This window comes from Helicoverpa zea, chromosome 17 (assembly GCF_022581195.2).
Source record: "Helicoverpa zea isolate HzStark_Cry1AcR chromosome 17, ilHelZeax1.1, whole genome shotgun sequence".
NCBI lineage: Eukaryota > Metazoa > Arthropoda > Insecta > Lepidoptera > Noctuidae > Helicoverpa > Helicoverpa zea.
The window spans coordinates 5,560,050-5,581,194 of NC_061468.1; the positions used below are offsets into that span (position 1 = coordinate 5,560,050).

At 33.8% G+C, this 21,145-nt stretch overlaps 1 protein-coding gene and 1 non-coding gene across 2 annotated transcripts in view; both read left to right on the forward strand.

The window, feature by feature from the left end:
• The first annotated feature begins 1,445 nt into the window (after positions 1-1,445).
• Positions 1,446-1,527, forward strand: Trnal-aag. Its single transcript has one exon. It is a non-coding gene; the product is annotated as a tRNA-Leu (tRNA).
• A 1,890-nt stretch (positions 1,528-3,417) lies between these two features.
• LOC124638161 overlaps positions 3,418-21,145 on the forward strand; it is a 58,743-nt gene continuing 41,015 nt past the window's right edge. Inside the window, exons 1-2 of the mRNA XM_047175046.1 lie at positions 3,418-3,751; positions 15,713-15,746. The gene's annotated coding sequence lies outside the window, so the exon portion shown is untranslated. The remainder of the gene's footprint in view (positions 3,752-15,712; positions 15,747-21,145) is intronic.

A 21,145-nucleotide genomic window follows, 5' to 3' on the forward strand; every position in this document is an offset into this window, starting at 1 on the left:
ATTGCAAAATTGTGATAGCGACATGCACCGCTATGTTTTGAGATTATACCTATGTAGAATTTTAAAATAAAATAAAATCATGATTTTATTACAGTTAATTGGTTTTTAGATATAGTGTATATATATATATATATTTTTTTTGTTCTACTAGGAAAGTTTTTTTTTTGTGTTGTAAATATGTATATAAATTTGATTAACGCGAGTGATGTAATTAAATAAACACCTACAGATCAGATAAAAAATTTTAAAAACTTTCTTATATCTTCTTTAAATATCATTTCTTAGTTTTAAGAAACGGCATTATAATTTCTATATCACTTTCTGAATGCGCGTAGATAAACTTACCTACACTAGAGAAGGAAAAAAACGTAATAAACGTAGTTATGAAAGGATTACCATCTAAGTAGAACCTTAAGGCTCAGAGAGTCAGACTAAACAAAACAAACAAAACCTAAATCCTAGACAGAACATCGAAACAAGTAACACTTACAAGTCAATACCCACTTACTCGATAATCAATTGAGTATTGATATCAAATCGAATAGGCTTAGGAATCGTAAGTAACACTTTCGTCCACATCGGAGCATCTTATGACGCACGTAAAGATAGTGTTAGCACTGATTTGTAGAACAGATTATGCAAATTGTAACCAATGTTTGTAATTTATCGATCACTTTGAAATAACGGGAATTTTAGGGGTTGCCAGATTGTCTATTTAACATTTATATAAAAGCTGACTTGAATTGTAGTAACCGTTTCTGGAAAGTTGAAAATGTTTATTTTGCTAGATAACCCAGAATTCGCTATAGCCTTAACTATGATATTTTGGAAAACTTCACTGGACAACACAAGAACTGTACGGTGTAATCTCGAAAAATGACACTTCCACATTTTACAGCTTTCTATAGAAAATTATGTATTTTACATACTGCTAACAAATTACATCACCTTAGAGTTTCAGTTTGTCCTATTGTTTGACAGAATTGCAAAAAGAAAAAAAAAGGAGAGAAAAAGATCAAAGAAAATACTGAAATATGACATGAAAAAGAAAGCAGTGGATGACAGCTGACAGGACGGAATGGGAACGTGCAAAAATTGCGCAGATCCCAAATAAACATGGCGAGAAGAAGATGTTAAAGGAGGACTTCCGGGTTTATCCTGCTCTATTCTATATTTTATGGTAACTTCATAACTTCCATATGATAACAAAATCCGGCTTACATTTTCATAACGTTTTCATTTGTTTATTAAATGATATGCTTATGTATGCTAAATGACAATAGCGATAATCAGTGGATAGAGCGAACGTTTCCAATTATGCCCCATTGTTCTAAATGCATTGCGACAGACATAGTTGCTTGTCGTTAACAAAAGGGGTCGGATATAAATAGAGAGAGATAAAAGAGCAGGGAATCTATTCATCTATTTTCAGCGTTCCCGCATGTGGTAGCGTGGCCGAGCGGTCTAAGGCGCTGGTTTAAGGCACCAGTCTCTTCGGAGGCGTGGGTTCGAATCCCACCGCTGCCAAGACTTTTTGGTATCACTAATGTAATATAATGAAACATGTAAATATTTGAAATAATTAAATTATGACAAAAGCAATTGACATTTGACTCCCGGAGCATATTGTAACGTATAAATATAGCCACAAATAAAAATAACTTACGCGACGTTATTTTCTCCGACGTAGGTATCTAAAATAAACTATAAATTCACAATAAGTATACATTATTGTCGCAATTACAACGGCTATTGAAACATCCATCATTTTTGACGTCTCGTACAAATCAATCGACTTTGGTTAACCCTTCATCATTACTAAATTATTATGGCTTAAGAATAGTGATGTGAAACGGTGATCGATAATTTATTTGGTTTATTTACTTGTTCATTTTCTTTCTTCTGCAGTTTTGGAGACAATTCGTATATAGATAGCACATAAGAGTTCGTGTATCAACATTTCTTAGTATAAAATATCTACTTACTTGATATAACTTTTGTTTATGACAGTAAATAACTAAGAATCACGCTAACAAAGGCATAAATATGTTTCATACTTAGCAAATTGTAAGTCTAGTGAAGTTTTACATTTTCATACTGATGAAATTGTTACAGGAAAAAAATCTTATATAATTAAGTATCTCTTTAAAGTATGTATTTACGAGTATCTTCTTTATTGGTTAAGAAGTCAAACCACGTAACATCACTATTCCATATGACACCCACACGCGGCAGTTAACTTCACAAAGCGCTAATAACTTATATTGAAAGTTGGCACTTCCAATAACTATGTACCAATCCAAGTTATAATCCCGACACAATGCTACTTCATACTGGTAAACCGGTTAATTGATACGACGCCATCAATCATCATCAAACGCGATTTAAATTTCGAATTAATAGAACCATTTTTAAAATTCAGTTTTTTTTTTAACTTCTTTATGGAATGTAACCTCTTCAGTTCAATCTAAAGTTATAGTGTAATCTGTGGTTATTATAATGTTATCATTTTATTAATTTTTTTTTTTTAGCGCCTGCACGTTTATTTCATCAAAAGAAAACTGATTGAGATGGCTGTTGTCTATAATAAATATTGGGCGTGTAAATTATTTAGTGTTACTTAATAGACGATTTAGAAGGTATTCCAATTTAAACTGCATTGGACCTCCAAGTAGAGTATTGATAATTTGTGAGTAATAGACATTAATTGGATTAAATATTGATCGTAAGACGTAACTTTATTGCATTGGTTATTTATATTGAGCTATCATGATTTCATCACCTGCAAGTGTGCGTTTCTTCATATTCGGCGCTAATAGTTGTAATTATATCTTAATCCAAATAAAATAAATAACAACATACAATAGTATTTAAATTAGAGTGCGAACAGCTATTGTAATTAACTTTCACACCAATTAATCTGCTCGTAAAATTCATTACTTTTCTATGTTAAATGTAAAACTAGTGTTAAGCAGTCTTTTATTTTGAAATTTTATTTTTAATGCTGATATATATTTTTGAAAGAGCCCACACATGTCTTATAAGGAAGTGAATATAATAAATAACGATTTTGGATTGCAGTTGAACCGTTATTTGTGTTAACATTACGGGTTATATAAATCATTAAAACTGTTGTAGATAACGGTTTTAAATTGAATTTATTTATGAAACATAATGAAAAAAATAATTATTTCAATTTATACTGTAACACAATTCTGAAACTTCATGCAACAAAATATACCAGCTAAGCGTATTAACATTTTCTCGTTTACTTTTGTGACAAAGAGCATTCTCTAACGGCGCGGGTGCCAAAGTAAAAGAAATAGTAAAACAATTCGGCCGTGTGTAACCGCTCCGGTGCAATATACCACATGTCCGCAGATGAGCCGCACAGGTGCTCTCTGCATCCACTCGCCATTTATCCGACACTCGCGGTACCGGCGAGTCACCTCGCGAGCGCACTCCCCGGGAACACACGTGTTTGCGAAATAATCGAGTTAAAAAAAATCGACTAAACGTGGATGGCCCACGTAAAGTTTGATAGAACATCCCTATTCATCCCGAAAATGCGCGCCACATTCGAAATTTGAAATTAAAAATTCCAAGTGGTCTATGGAAAAAAATATAAACAGTGGACTTTATCAATGTGAACAGATTTTAATTTGATTTAAATATTATCATCAGTAAACATTGCGATGTATTGTTCCTACATTTAAGTGTTCACACGGTCTTCTGAAGAACGAAGCGTTAGGTAAGCCACTGCTTTTTAAATTACTTATATTTCTTAGTACGCGGTTAATTGAATTGATCCGCTATCTATAATTAATCTCGACTTAATTACGTCATCCAATTAACTTAAGTACTCATCATAAGTATCGCGTTATTTTATTATTTACATACTTATTACAGAAGAAAGTGTTAATTTCCATTTTGTTCTCTATTAGACATCTACACGGTGCGATTTGCATTTGCGAAAGTTACGTTAAAAATGGTCGGAACACTTCATAAAGTTACACCAAAAACTATTTTTAACACTGATTGGCTGACTAGAAAGCTTTCTTTTTTGGCGCTAGACTAACTTTTTTTCTACAGTTGCGTAACTATGCAACGTTTTTTTTTTTTAAATAGGGTGTAAGAGAGAGTGTTAAGAACCTTTAAATGATATTCAATGTTCACAAGATTGTGTGTGTATGTGCATATGATTACATACGGCACATGCATGTGTGTTGCGGCGTGCTCGCTTCCGATAATATTGTTCCGGTAGGTTCCCACAAGACGCGGAGGCAAAAAGAACTGCTCTCGATAATTAACCAGAGTAATTGACGCACACACTGCTCTATACATTTTGATGCGGTATTTCACGACGCCTAGATTGTAATTAGTAATTCTATTCTTATAGCTTTCTAAAAAAATGTGTTTATTGACACATTATGTTGCAAATTGTGGAAGCCGACCCCAACATACTTAGTTGGGAAAAGGCTCGTGAGATGATGATGATGACACGTTATGTTGCAGTTCTATGATAAATCCAGACTTTTACATAATATCTATCACGTATTTCTCATGGCAATTTATCAGTATTTTTCTAAGTATTAGATTAACATAATGTGCCTGAGATTAAAAGTAAATCTGACACCGGTTTGATTCATATTTATTTACTTAGAAATGCATTAAGAAAGTTGTTGTGTCTATCGACTGCAGTGGTAATTAATTATCTAAAAATGCTATCTTATTTCAATAAAAGAAAGCTATAGATACTGGTTTTTCGTTTAACGATTTATAAATAGTCTTAAAAACTCAGATTCCAACTTTAACATAATTATATCTTTCAATAAATTAGATAGTTCACAAACATTAAAATGCAGCATTGGTCGAAAGTTTATTGTTTTTCAAGAATAATAGAGAAAAATAGAGTTTTTACATTTTCGTTTCCATAAGCTCCTAATCAATGTTAACTAGATCAATATAACATAAAGATTCATAAAAAAAACTACTTTTACGGACTTTTACGGCAGACTGTCTGCCCGTAACCATGGATGCTGTAAAGGATCCGAAATGTCGGGATTAATAAATAATATTAATATAACCGCGATACAATCCGTAAGAGTAATTTTATATAAATGTCTAATATTCGCGTCTAAGTGTCAGAAATCAATAATAAAAAAACTATTTAAGCTGAGCCAAATAAGATCCTCCGTCGGCTAATGAGATTAATAACTTAATGCACATAGGTACTTATTGAAATGAAACTTATTCACCGAATATCGATTTAAATTTCGTAAAACTTTGTCATACGAAAGGTTAATTTAGCGTTATTTGGAAAAAAAATGGTGCGCCAGGGTAAAGGCCAGAGTGCATCAGAATTAGATAATGTCGCAAGTTGCAAATAATCCGTTTCGCTAAAAGGTTAATGAGTTAATATCAGTTTAAAATTAATTTACATATATTTGAAGTATCTTTACGTCAAAGTCTTCACAGAACCGCAATATGTTTTTGGCAATAAATCGATCTATGAAGAGTATAAATTTTATTTCATAAAAACTTATATTAATTTAGATATCATTTATCTAAAAACTTCATACCTCGAATGGTATAATTATTGATTGACCGTATTATTTTAATGATTTTGCAGAAACGAACGTCATAGGTGATATCGGTTTATTTGAATATCATCACCAATAATCAGCTTCTGGTAATGATGATCATTCAGGCGATATGCATTCATAAAGTTCATTGACCCAGTTACCTAACTAGGTAACAAAAACCTTGCGCTTATTTGACTAGGCCTGTTCCTCATATAGTTTTAATGAGACAACTGTAATAACAGACTCGATGCTTCTAAATAATATATCGATCGGTGGTTTATCGATAATCTTTATACCAATATCTCATCGTTACGATGTTGATCGCTATAATTTGATTTATGAAAAGTTTTGTTAACAAGCAAGGGTCGGATGATATAGACGTTAATTTGTAGCGGTATTCTTTTGTGTGAGGTGCCAAATGATGTTGCTACAATGTTCATCGTTTCTTTCTTTGTATGTTAAAGTTTGTGGTTTCTATTTTAATCTTGTCAGGTGGCTTGACACTTGTTCTTTTTAAACTGCAGTGTATTTATTTGAAATTGCGCTGAATAGTGCATTCTACAGAAAAGGTCTTAGTGATATTGGCCCAAAGATTATAGTTCGGCCATTCAGAGAATGCGTTCCTGACACGTCGCGATTGAACTGACGACGTAACTACATTCATTGATTATTGATATAATAATGTTGTTTTAATGCTCCTCAATTGTTAAAACGGTAAACAACCAGCAAAAATATTTTTATCGTAACTGCAACGCCATTGCAAAGTTACGTCGTCAGTTCAATCGCGACGTGTCAGGAACGCATTCTCTGAATGGCCGAACTATAATAAGAAAGCAAAAATATCAACTCAAAAAACTCTGTTCGATAGTCTTATAGCTATTGTTCTCAAAATGAATTTTAATAACAACAATGTATTAACTACACTGACTACATACATTAAATTGATTTTACAAAATTGAAGTTACAAAAGCATCTACAATTAAAAAGTAATCGCATTAATTGCAAGAAAAACACTTGCAACTACTAAAACAAAGTTGCAACATTTAATAAAAATTAATAGACATGTCATCCGCCTAGCTACAGCAATGTTTGCAGTTCCAGCCGATCGCACAAGCTCAACCACTGTGACTATCTATTATGAACGAGCCATGGTAGTCTTTGCATTTTTATGTAATTTAAAATTAATTACTGCACTGATTATAATGTGTATGCGCATATTATTATCGTGTTCTACAATCGTAGTGGTGTTAGCGCATTATAATTGTGATTCTAATTCTGCTTATTATCCGTCTTGTTGTGTGTTTGGTATAATTGAGATGATCTTTACGTTAAAATGATATTTCAGCGCAGTTTGTTTCGTTTTAACTTTGTTTTCTTTACTCTGAAGAATAGTATCAATGTCGACTCTTTATTAGGTATTCATTTGTTTGTGATATTAATATCTCAATTAATAGGTGAATCTGGTTTCGTATTCCGAGATAATAATTTATGAATAGCTTCTGATCCCTAAATAGACTTGCCTAAAGCATTAAAAAAATGAAGAACTTTGATAAAACCGACATTAATCCGCCATTCGAATACTACGTTACACTAATATAAATATTAAAAGATTAAGATTATGATCTTTACGCAACAAGACATTCGGGTTGCATATAAATCGTCGCATTAGTCTAGGCGGTTGATGAAATCTGTCTTTAGGTTCTGCTGAGTAAGTCTGGTAGTCACTGCCAAGGTCGGCAGTTATCGTATATTCTAGATTCTGTCACTAAATAACTAAGGGTTACACAAATTATGGGATAGATAACCAGCACTTAGCACTCTAAGAAGCTTAGCTTATAATTTTGTTTGAAAAGCTATTATGACATTCCGCCTACCGATTTATGGAAAATGATCTGACCGTCTATAACTGAGGATATTTTAGGAAATCCTGTTATTATTGAATTTGTATAAATCTCGTTATAAACGCCTATTTTAAATGCATTCATATTAATGATGTCTGTTGATAACTTTTTTATATTGTCTGTGGTATCATTATGTATTAAACCTGTTTGTTTTTCAAGTCAACCATGTCTGTTAGGATATCCTTATTATAACAGAATATCAATATTATTTTAATAATAAAGCCAATAAGTTAGCCGGACTTGTGTGTTCAGCAAACATACTTCTTCGATGCGTTGAATTTGTACCAGAATTATTTTCGCTTCGTTTATTTTTGAGGACACTTTCGAGGAGAAAGAATAGTCATTCTGACTCGCACGCTCCTAAATGTAAATCTGTGAATCTATCGATACGATTCGACTGAACAATGAAGCATAAACAAGACCATGTTTTTTGTCGTTCGAAAAGTATAATTTAGCAACGGACGGTCATGTATACTTCAACTTCCTCGCAATTATGACAAAATCACTAAGCTGTTAGTATAATTTACAACTAATTAGGTAGTCATAAAACACAGAAGTTTATCATAAATTCGGAAAATCCTCCGACTACACAGGTAAAATTATATGTCAGTAAGAAACGGCACATCAGGCGCTAATCGATGACCGGATTATCCGGACCTTATTAAGGTTAATGTAGACACAAAAACTGATGAAAACCCCCCATATAATGTGCTTAACTGTAAACACATAGTATGGTCTACGTACCGCCTCTGCGAAGTACAGAAGGCGTTACCACTTAGCTGCGGCCAATGTGGCCGGCATAACGGTCGCACGAGGTGTTTCGATCCCCACCTCGGCTGGACCACCGCTACCGAACGATAAACTGTACTTAGGTACGCACATACCTAAATATTTCGCGAGTTATAGTCTCTTTGACATAGTTGCTACCAAACTGCTATAACAGTCTAACAGTCCCAGTCATTTGTCTTACGGATTATTAAACTGGACATTCGTTTAGTTTCATAAAACGGATGCCCTTAAGACAATACAAATCCGGGAAGTAACGGGGAATTACCGGTTAGTTTGCAAGCTTCCATTTCAAATTTCCATCGCCAAAGGTACAGTTCTAGTTTAGGGCTTTATACATTTCCTTTAAGCAGAACCTTGCATTGCAAGATGCTCGAAAATCGCAATTAAATCAGTTAAAATCCATTCCATTTTCAAATGTTTCAAGATGGCCGTCGATGATGGTTGTGACAAATTAATTAAGAGAGATTGACGCGCACGCGCCGTTTGGCGGACGTATTATGGTCAATTCGGTAACGGCATCATAACGAGTGGATAACGGACAATACTTTATTATAACACGCGAGATTCTGTAACCACTTGGAATGTAGATCGAGTGATTTACTTTATACTGTTTTACATACAGTTTTGTGAAGTCATCGGACGCTGATGTTGGAAATGATTGAGCGACATTTGAAAGACTTTGCAGTTAGTATAAGAGGCTACGTACACTTCTCTTATGCACGCATAAGTTCCTTATTTGTCATTAATTTGTAATAGGTACTTATTTTATAGTGGGACTAAACAATTAATGGGCTGGAAAATGATTTTCATTTTCTATTATAACTTTAGGGTCCCTAAGCTTACTGAAGAAAGTTACGATGCATTAACAAAAGATAATGAACTATAGCTAGTTAAGGTTTGTTGATTCATCTAGCCTCATGTTGACACTTCATCTTCAAACAAATCAAAATCGAAGAAAAAAAAAGGTTGGTGATAATAAAAATAAAACATTTTACAACTGCAAAGCCTCTAAGAATGATTTATGACCAACTTCGTCACTAGATTCGTTCAATTCAATAGATTCGTTATCACGTAACAGATATAAAATGTTATTATATAACTTGGATGGACAATGATGTATAGGACCGCTCTTCAGAGGAATCTTTATAAAGAACCTTCGTATTAATGAAACAATGACAATTTCGCAATGTTTCTCTGAATTCGTCGAGAAAAGTATTGACGCCCATGTTAGGTACCCACCTATAGATATTTGACACGTTATTACTTTATTATGTTCTATTAAAAGTATTTTTTGCCATTTATATCGTGCCCATTTTTACCTAATTGCCAAGTAGGGTTATAGGAACTTATTTAAAAGATAATGTATTTTTGCTTAGTAAGTATTTTCAGAATAGGTGTTATAAGTTTGATAACAGCATAAAACATAAAAGCGTTAAAGAGAATACCAAGATGATGTGTACAAAATAAACACGTCAATAAATTAACCTCTTAATTGCATGTTGTTACTTCAGACAACATATTTTTTTCGATATCTATAACGTCGTCTGTCAAATGACGCCTAGTCTACAATTCCGCATGTAAACGCAAGTTTATCTTTGACTAGAAAATATTTATTATTTTTTTAGTGGACAGAAAACTGGAAACGAATAAAACACTTCAACAATAATGCTGGAGATCAAAGGTAAAGCTGAGTAAGCTAAGTAGAAAATCCACTTATGAACAGTAAATTCAACATCATAATGAATCATATTATTGAATGCCAAGGTATTTCATACTTACAGAGTTTTCAGTTGAGCAGATCAATGTTAAAATGTATGTTTAATTTCTTCACAGTTTATATGACAACATAATAGACTGTTAAATAATTTTGTCTATCAATGAATTAGAAGTACCCATCTTTTCAAATACAAACTCCATTCAATTTATAATAACATGGCAATAAATAAATATTTCGCATGTTTATTTAACTGGCAACGCTAATGTGCGATCACGTTTACGATTATGCTCGCAACACCAACAGAGTCGTATGCGATCGGCGGCGCACGCGCCATGAATAATTTCCCTTACCTGGAAACTGGCTATCCCTCCTTTCATATTGTAGTCATTCATGCTGCCGAATATCCTCTCTATTAATTTATGGGCTTTCAAATATTAAAAAAAATACCTTCCTGACATATAAAGCTTGTATTCGTCGTCAAAAGTTTTGGTATTGTTTGTCTATAAAGATTTTATTACGACAATAAATCAAAACTTTTATTCCCACCTCGGTACATTTATACAAGCAATTCGATTCGCTGCTTTTCATGAACTTCTACTTTGTTAGTTCCCATATCATAACCTCCACTCTGTCCTCGAAACAAACGCCTGTCTTCGCTACACGAGGTGACCATGCGTTTCATTAACAAGGGCACGACCAGTTCCATTACAGGACAACAGCGTCATAGCATTGAGTTGGAAAATTGCTTGTCTGTCTACATAGCGACCAGGACTCACATCAACTCGGAAATTGATGGTCACCGTGTCGCAGGTATCGAGAATCGACACATTGTCCGACATTTTGAGGCGATTACGTTACAATTCAGATAAGTGCGCGTTATAATATAGAGGTTCATACAAATAAGTCATGAATGGGTGGAAATGATACGGTGATGATTTCGTTCTGAGTTGATAATAAAACTCTGGGCCGGTTATCAACTCTTCAAAAATGGAGTAACTAGGTAAACGAACTGGAAGTAAAACTTGGTACTCATTATAAAATTCCATATGTTCCGTAGAAATGGAAATGAGGTAGAATGAACGTGCAGCTAGACAAATCACGGTCTAGTTGTTATAAGACGAAGTAAAAGTCGGGTCGGCAGACATCACGACTTTGTCACTGCGCAGTTCGCATACTAAATGCGATAATAATTGTTTCGTCTGCCCCTGTTTTAATTTTGGGAAGTGTAGGCAATTTTTGTGATTTCGTAATCGTCATTGTAATTTGTTTGAGTACCTAATTAAACTAGTTTAATGAATTATGTTCTTTATTTTTTATGATGAGATAACAGAAATGTAAATTCACGACTACCAGTGGTTTTGATTTCTTAGAACCCACCTTTAGGTTTACCACACTTTTAACAAACCAACAAATATGTTGAGCCTGCAAGCTTTTCTAAATGAGTAAATCTTCCAACATCTCTTGCTCTTTGGTTTCCAACCATAAATTGTTTTGAAAATTGTAAATATATGTATAATGTAGTTTTTTTTTTATATCTCGGTCTATTATATAATTTATCGGGATTCTCCACATTGATTGCGACATCGTCTCGCCATTTAAACTGAGATCATTGTTTTACAATTAGCCAAATATTTTCAAGCGTAGAATACGTGTGACGGAAAGTCCTCATCAATGGTATTCGGATCACGGAACGCCGTGGTTCGAATGATAAACTTATAAGTACTGGTGATTAGATGCTAGATTATCGCGAAACGTGGATGGAAAAGTAGGTGCTAATACAAAAGGAATGTTAGGAAACAATGCGAATAACTGGCACTTAATAAAATTGGTTAGACATTTTTTTTTGAGATTAGAATTGCTAATTGCTTTATCTATAATTGTTCTATGTTCAAAAATATTAAGCATTTTTCTCCTAATGACATCCCTTAAAATCCTTTGCAATCATAAAGCCTAATTGATTGGTTTGCATAAATCTTAAGCGTTTACAACTAATTAGCATTCGAGATAGTTGCAGCTATTAAATGGCTAATTAACATAGAAGGACCACTTTCAATCTATTAAGTTATTAAGTGTGTAAATAAAATGTTTGTTTATGCATTTGTAAATTAATTCATTATGCAAATCTGACAAATGTATCCGAGTCAGTAATTTTTGTCTCAAGGTCCATATTGATTACTAGTAACTTCCGGCGATACCTATTGTCTGGTCTACACACAAAGATTAAGTATACACTGATCTTCTATAAGAATAATATAATAATCTATCAAGCTCAGATGTTTTTAAGTTAAAATTGTTTAGATTTGAAGTGGTTGGCAGTAAATTGGTAGAAATCCTAACACGGTGAATGCTTGGTTCCGCGACGGTGACATGGGCTCTTGACCGAAGGTTGACGGTACGTGTATCGTAAAACGCAGTAGTATCAGTTATATCAAGTTTGTCAAGAAATCGTCAAAATAATTTCTTGCTTTAGTATTATCAGAAAGAAGCTTCAGTAGCTTTCATGCTTATCACTTCACAGTTCATACGTACAATCTCGACCTAAACTACTTAACCTATGTAAATGGCATTTAAAATGGTAATCTTTAAAAAAATCAACAAATCTAGGGTATACTTTGACCCTTTAAGATTCAGCTCACAACGCATAAATTGACGCCTCTCGATTTAAACCATGAGATTAACAGGAACGTGACCATATTGCCACTCCTGGAAGTACGCAACGCATACAAACTGTAAAATTAAAGTTTTTCTTTTATATATCACAAATGCCGCTTCTCTACGTAGGTACGTTTATCCAGTATCCGGCTTGAAACCTATAACAAAATAAATAAGAAGAATAAAATATTTACATGGCATATGAATTACATTGAATGTCTTTGGTCTATGATAAACTTCAAGAAAATTCTGATCAACCTCACCTGCCAGCCTTAATAAAACAACTGGTGTTCCAAAATTTTGTTTTATAAGTATCACATTCATCATCATCTCCCGAGCATTTTCCCAACCATGTTGGGGTCGGCTTCCAGTCTAACCGGATGTAGCTGAGGACCAGTACTTTACAAGGAGTGACTGACACTCTGATCTCCTCAACCCAGTTACCCCGGCAACTCAATACCCCTTGATTAGACTGGTTATAAGTATAATCATCGGCAAGGATATTGAGCCCTGACCTTCACCTGCGCAGAAGTGATTTATTGGTTTATTGCCATAAGTGTACAGTGCGCAAAGCGATCCCCACTCTTCCGCCGAGAGCTCATTATTCGTGCCGATAACTATATCACATTTTACAAAAAATATAGGTTAAAATACGAGCAGTTGTTCTTCTGCTCTACGCCTGTGTAGACTGTAGAGCATACACCCTCATTACTACGCGGTGAGCATGCTTATTACAGAATATTAGCTGCGATACGTTGCCCTTTGCATTACACTGTGGTTTTTTGAATTTACTCAACTGTGGGAACTTAGAATTTGTTTAGAGACTCTAAGTGGATTGGCTAACTGCAGACTTTAGTATATTATAATTTATAGGATCATGTACTGAATAAACCAGTCACTAAGTATTTTTGCCAATAATTTACATTAGTAGCGCCTTTTTCACATAGGTGGTCAAAAACAGCATGTTACAAGCAGACTTTTTATATAAAGTGACACCTGTTGTTGTATTGTATTCTAATTTATTGTCTACTAATAGAATATGCATATTAACACCGCAGACTTTAAGAGAAAGTTTATCTTTGCATACAGAAATAGACTTACCTTAGGTGTTTTTTTTTAATTCTAGACTAATTAACAGATTAATAATCAGGACAACCTATTGTGTTATATGAAGCGCATTATAATCACTCAATTTAAAAATAAATATTCCAGAAACACTACCTATTATTCTATTCTTATATATCCTATTATTACTACAATCTGTTAATATATATAAAAATATTATTAACATGAGCAGCCATTTCCTAACTAAAAACATAACCAGGAAGAATCAAGTAGCGTAGCTATGGGCAGTTAATAGCACGCTCCAGTGCCACGCAGCGTACCATATCGCACTCATCATAACCACGAAGGTTTTAGCGAATATCATCTTTAAATGGTAACACTCAAGAGTTCGAACTTAGGGAACTATGGCCGAGGGTAATTGCTCCTAAGTGAATGAACGAGCAATGCGTGTATTGTTGATGCTTTATTGTTTGTGGGTATTAATGATGCAATGTGTGATTGTTTGGGTGAATATTTTGTAATGACAATAGAGGAAATGCGAGGAGAAAAATATTACTCTGAATGAATGCTGGAGCCTCGACTGCACATAAAATAGAGATTTCAAGGTTTCTAAAAAAAAATCATAGTTGGTAATTAGAATACAGATGTTTAATAATTATTATTTTTATCGGTTTAAATATCATACTGCTCAAATGATTCTGATGATATCTGTAACGACTAAAAAGTTGCATACCTACGACAGTTTTGTACCTAGATGTGCGCAATAGTAGGTACCTAAGTAATCTGAACTTAAAAAGCTCATTACTCTTAGTCAAGTGTACACTGGCAAATAGCCCTTAAGCTTATCTCAATCATACTCAAAGTTAATTTATTTGTATAACAATCATTAAGGTAAACTATGGGCACGTGAACTTATCTAACGTTATTATTCTAGCGGTTACGTTCCGTTTCAGTGACGAAGCGAGCCCACCAAGAAAGTTCTAATACATTACAAGGTTTCGGCATATTACTTAGCTGTGGTATCGTGTACAACCGAAGTTAAACAAATAAATAAACATATGCTTACTGAATGGACGTATGTTGTGAGACCACCCTGCGACAATGCGTGAGAATATGTCCGATTTTCCGCGTTTCAAGTTTACAGTGAGGCCTTCAGTGAATCGAGTTGCTTTGTATTGCTTTGTCGAATGGAATAGGGACATGGCACATCTACATAAACACATAACCATATTGTTTTTAATGCGCGCTTTGCGTTAGCCGTGCAAGGGCGGAAGGTTCCGTAGAAGACTCTGACTTTTTGGTCTATGAAATAGCAAAATGCCTATAACATCGCATAGCACATTATTTTATTTGTGTCGCCCGAAGTCTCGTATTTCTTAATATCTTTATGTTAACTTATATTGAAATTCTTTGTTGGGTGATTATGATGAGCATTTTATTTAATAAAGTAAATAATTTACTAGTTACTGACTTATACGTACGACGTTGTAAGTACTTACTAAATGGAGATGAATGCCCATTGAATGGGCGGAGTTGCTTACACGCCCTCTGTTGACACGCATGTGATTGATGGTCAACTACTTATTTGAAGAAGCTGTTATAAAGTTACAATGTGTTTTTATGCAGAAGTAATAAAAACATGGTTTGAGCTGCTTGCGGAAAGCCGACAACTTTTTTTATATATTTAATAATCCATCAAATAAATTCGAAATTGAAAAACTCATCAAGCGCAATTTTTTGAGTAAGTAGGTGCCTAATTGATTAAAAAAAATAATCTGAAAGGAGGCAGAGTCCGTTCCAAATTCGAAACAAAAACGATGAATGCCATTCATCGTTTTTGTTTCGAATTTGATCAGATTATTCTTTTTAATCAATTAGGCACCGGAAAAAAGATTTTGGAAAAAAGATTCCAAATTCAATTAGCAATTGATGTTTACTTTTCGTGTTCTTTATTCAAATATACAGTTAGAACGTTATTTAATTTTGTCTATTCTCTGTTACAGTTGAAAACCAAACCCTGCAAGATGAATGCATAAGGTGAGTGTAGACTTATTATAACTAAATTGATATAAAACAACTTAATCCTAAAGAGATACATCTTAGTAATAAATATTGAACATCGGATCGCATTAACAATGCTATAGATTGTAATAATAATCCGATGAAGCAGCGTCGCGGGCGTTTATCACGCGTCGGTGATAGCCAAGTTATGCAGATAAGATAGAGACGTGCGTCTCAAGAGACTTCTTGTCTCTCATTATCTTCTTATAAATAATTACAGATGTTAAATACTCTTTTGTCACAATTAAATGGCATTGATGAAATTAATGACGAATTTTTATCCTACTAATATTATAAACGCGAAAGTTTGTATGTATGGATGTTTGTTACTCTTTCACGCAAAAACTACTGAATGGATTTTAATGAAACTTTACAATAATATAGCTTATACATCAGAATAACACATAGGCTACAATTTGTAAACATATTGTTCGAAATACTAAACCTGCGCAGACGAAATCGCGGGCACCAGCTAGTATCTAATAATGTTCTCAGCCATTAAAGGACGTCAGACAATCTAAAATTAATTGATAATTTTATCCGTTTCACTATAAAACGCATTAGCCTTTAATAGGATTTATTATTGATTGCCAAACTTAATTCACAAATCCTACTACGATCAACAAATGGAATGGAAGACGTAAAATTTTTATATTATTTTACAAAGCCTTGACATTTTAGTCTGAATATTTTGATAAAACTAAATTGAACCACTTTCGGTTACCTTGTTTAAATGTTGCCAATTTTAAATATTGGGACTGTCACTTTCTATAGTTTTATAGCGGTGGTACTAATTAATGTTACGTTCGGATGAGCTCAATGTTATTAATGGGACCTGTAATTAGAAATATCGACTTTCAATTTCTTCATCTATGATTTATATTAGATATCTACTTTAATTTATACAAAGAAGTAACAATTATATTTCAAATAATCACACTTTTAGTATCATTTACGCAAAACGATCATCATTTCTAAACCTCACTTCATAAAAACATGCAAATATCTATGATTAATGTTACATAAACGATACGTACAATCCATAAACATCACATTACGAATGTAGCACATTACATCTCGCAACCAGTTTCCATATAATACGTTATGACAGTACGGAAAATGACAAGAAGCGATCCCACAGATATGCGAGAACACAGACTGTACGGAATTTAAATGACATACGATTCTATCTTGAATCTAGAATCATCTAAAGTGATAAACGTATGACAGGTCTGCCAATACGCTCATTGGCGTTAATCCCGTTCTAATTGTACATAGTGTATCGAAATGTCTTTTTGATATCATTTTTTTCTTTAGGCAGTTTGTACGGAGCTATATGTTGTCGTTTAGCCGATCTTTTTAATAGGAATACTTAGATAAATGTATACATACATTCCTGATACCTATCTACTCCATCAAACTCGGATTTTAATGAGTTTCCTAATACTCATGCTTTAGGATATACCTAGGTATTTAAAATTGCGGAGTTTTTTTAATCACATTAAAGGGTACATCTCTGGGTGGTTCTAAAGTTCAAAGATGTAGGGGTTACTGATTTCCTCACTACACCATTTATTATTTCAATATCCATGTAGCCGTATTTATGATTATTTTCACTATCCGGTTATACTTGGCCTGATGACCGATCGCTGTATTATAAACCCGTCTTCTTATAGTGGTCAGCCATCAATATAGAAGTTGGAGTGTGTAATGCTCTTGACGAACAAATTGATTCTGATTTATCTGAATAGGTCATCCTGAAAAGTTACGGTATCTCCTTGATGCAAGTGAACCGTTGCAAGTCTAACCGTTTCAAGTTTATTCACTAATTAAGACAATTGAGACATATTTTACCGTAAACTGTAATAAATAATCAATTTGTATTGTATTTACGAGTGGACAGAGATCGAGCCATCGACCACACAATCTTCTTCTCTGGTCTTCGAAGATCGAAACAATATTTTTGTAATAATAACCGATCTGAGAACAAAACCTAGGCCTCATAGTCACGCGTCTCACTAATACAGACAGTTACTCAGTTAAATTCCTGACTATCTCATAATCAAAAGGCAACGCAGAACGTTCAGAATTCCGTCATCCTTTATTCGAAAGCTATCACGTATCTAGATAGCGTCAATTAAGTAAATAGCTAATTGCAAGTGACTAATGAAAAGTTAGTAACAAAGCGAGGCCTAAGCTTAACGTGTCTGACAGGCACTTCCATTAATACGACCGTGTAACCGCTGCCTTATTGTTCAGCCTGTGAAATGATAGGTCAATATATGCGGCTTTGAATTATCGTGAACACTGTAATCTTTTGGAATATGCATCGTGTAGGTCCGTTGTAGTAAGATTCATAGAGGATTTTAATCAAGAAATAAGACTTCGTGAATTTCCCTAAAATTTAAGTTTTCATGGGCCCAGATCTTAAATTAGGTATAGCGTACCTCATCATTATAATCATCCTCCTGGTCTTATCCCCCTTTTATTTGGGGATCGGCGCAGCGTGTTTTCAGATTCCATACTCTTTTATATGACGTTATTACATCTACAAACGAGAATTATTTTTGTTTCCTCATTACTTCTAGAATAAGATGTCTTTTGTCTTAAATAAATATTGTACAGACAAATAGTTGAACAGTGTTTGTTAGAGTGAGGAATCCGGATCTCACATTTCTAATTAGTTGTAGATAATTATTTAGCGTGCTAGATCAATATTGAAGTGCGATGAATGTATAAAATGTTGGAATTATGCTTGAATGAACACCTAGGCAGACCTGTTCTTCCAAGAATATCGTCTCGGTGTAACTCTGTTTTGCATTAGTTATACATCGTTTCTTATTAAGGCTGCGATATTTAAGGATCGGTTCTTACATCCTTATTTTCCCACTTAAGGTTTCACATATCTTTCTGTCTGAACTAAATTCATAGGTTCACAGTAATTGAGAAGTGACTTAATGATTACTTTTTTAATACTTATTAATATTGGAAAGAGTGTCTTTAGAATATATAGACAATTCTTTTCCTTATGACCACTCTATGGAACCGTGCACTATTAGCTTCTGACGCATCTTAAGAAAAAAACCTTTAAGATAAATATTTGATTTTAGAATCTAACCACAAGTAGATAACCCATCGAGAAAAAGTCTACCAACTGCAAACCAATAGATTTATAACTATATCTTCCTAGTTACAAGAAAAGCCGCTAAAACAAGTTGTGTACTTGATCATGTAACAAGACATAATGCTGAGGAAACATCTAATGATCCTAAGCTACCTTGTACTAGTGTATTATTTTAATAAGTACACGAGTTGCACGCCACTGGCGCAGTAATTAGTTGCTTGGCTGTTAACAATTATATGATAAGTCTTAGATGAGAATAGGATAGGTATGGTACTTTTGTGATGTTTTCAGCCTTAATAATGATATGCCTAAAATGAAATTTTAAGATCGGGCTTTTGAAAAACTTATCCGATACTTGTAGATAAAGTAAAATTTAGCTCAATAATGGCTTTTTATCTCAATTATTTCTGCATACTTCATTAAAGTAACTTTACAGTTTGCCTTCGTGCTTTATGATTTAGGCTTAGCGAGATAAATAATTAAAATCAAGATGAAGTTTCGGTACCTCATCAGCATTGCAGCTAGCAACAAGACCACTGCAGTAGACCAGCAAATTATAGCAATTAATTAATCAGACCATAACTTGTGTACGGCTACTATCCAAGAGTTCAGTCGCATCGTTTTATGGACACCATAAACTTATAAATACCATCATGTCTAATAAAAATCGTAAAGGCGTATAATGACAAAGTTGCTAACTGCTTTATACTGGCTTTGTAAAGGTGGAACTAAATGCCTCATCAAAAATATTATAGGTACCCTATTACTTTTATAGGTAGTATCTGCCTTCCTACATTGGGAATGAGCTTCTATATATTTTTTAAATCTTTTTGTACTATGGTCTCATGAAACCTCCAAATCGGTTTATGAAGAAGACAAGGCAGGGAACTCCATTTAGAGATTTTATTGAAAGGACAAGTTCTTACTGGACAGTTTTTTTTGTTGTTTTTTATATAAGTAAGCTCTTTGAAAGATTGGGAGATGTTTATCATATCACGCTCAATCTTTATATCACAGGTTTTTTTACCTGATCAGTTTTGTCGTCATAATGATATCGGATTCACATAGTAGCTATATGTAGGTACTTATGTTTTACATTATTTAGTAAAATATAAAACAGTAGGTCATCCTGTAGTAATATTATTTTATAGGATCGCATCGTAAACATACAATTAACGTAGGCTTAGTCAAGGTACTGAGTCTCAACAATGTTTGCATTTTAATGTCTTGGTCTTTTACTAACGGCTTCATTATTTGACATTAAAATTTTATTTACGATTATTGTAGTAAGTATCGTAATCAGAGATTTTTAAATTTGTCGCCTTACGTAGTTCTGTCCTTGGCCAAAACTAATGATCGCGACAGCTTACTTACTTTATGGCTTACGAAAATATCCTGCAGTATGTACATCTGACATTACTAGCAAGATGAAAGGAGTGTCGCAACAGAAGCAATAAAATTAAATGTGGGAAGGTAAACCGCTTATAAATTCATTTATGTCGCAATTTCTATCAGAATAACCTAAACATAGATTAATGCGATCTAGCAATAGTTTGCAAAATCACTTACTAGAGGTCGTTTAGCAAAATCGCTATTAGGCATCAGTCAACTCGTAAAGGTATTAAATAAAGTTTTCAATAACTTTCAAATAACTGCATCCCATCTGAATATGTTGATTCTAAGAGTTCAAGAGAAGTTTAAGTATTAACAAATTGAATGAAGCGAGTTTAATCTGTGTTTAGAATAAGTATGAATAATATAAAACTTCTTGTGAAGATTCAATGGTTTTTCCGTTGTCAATATTAGCCTAGCCACACGATATCGCGGAGCTATAAATAATTAACTGCCTATTTACTTTAAACAAAGCAAATGCCACTTAATATTCTAATAACATTTCCAACTAATCGATAGAGCATTCTGCGTCAATACAAAATAAACAACACTTGAAATCAAGACGTTCTAAAAAAACAAATGACAATCTCCAGGTGCCATTTTACTTTCTTCTTAACACGCAACATTCCTTTTTGTACTTTTTTCAGTAAACAGAGCGTCTCGAATCGTTTAAGGCGCTTGTACATCCTCCATTAAGTACAGTGCTGACCATTACGCCACAAAGGTATTGCTGGATATAAAGCTGTGTCCAACCGCAAATGGCCGGCATTATCCCCGCACGGGCTGCGCACGCGATCAATGTCGTACACATCTGTTGTAGCGACGATGTGCCGACAATCGCGCGATCCATTCAGTAGAA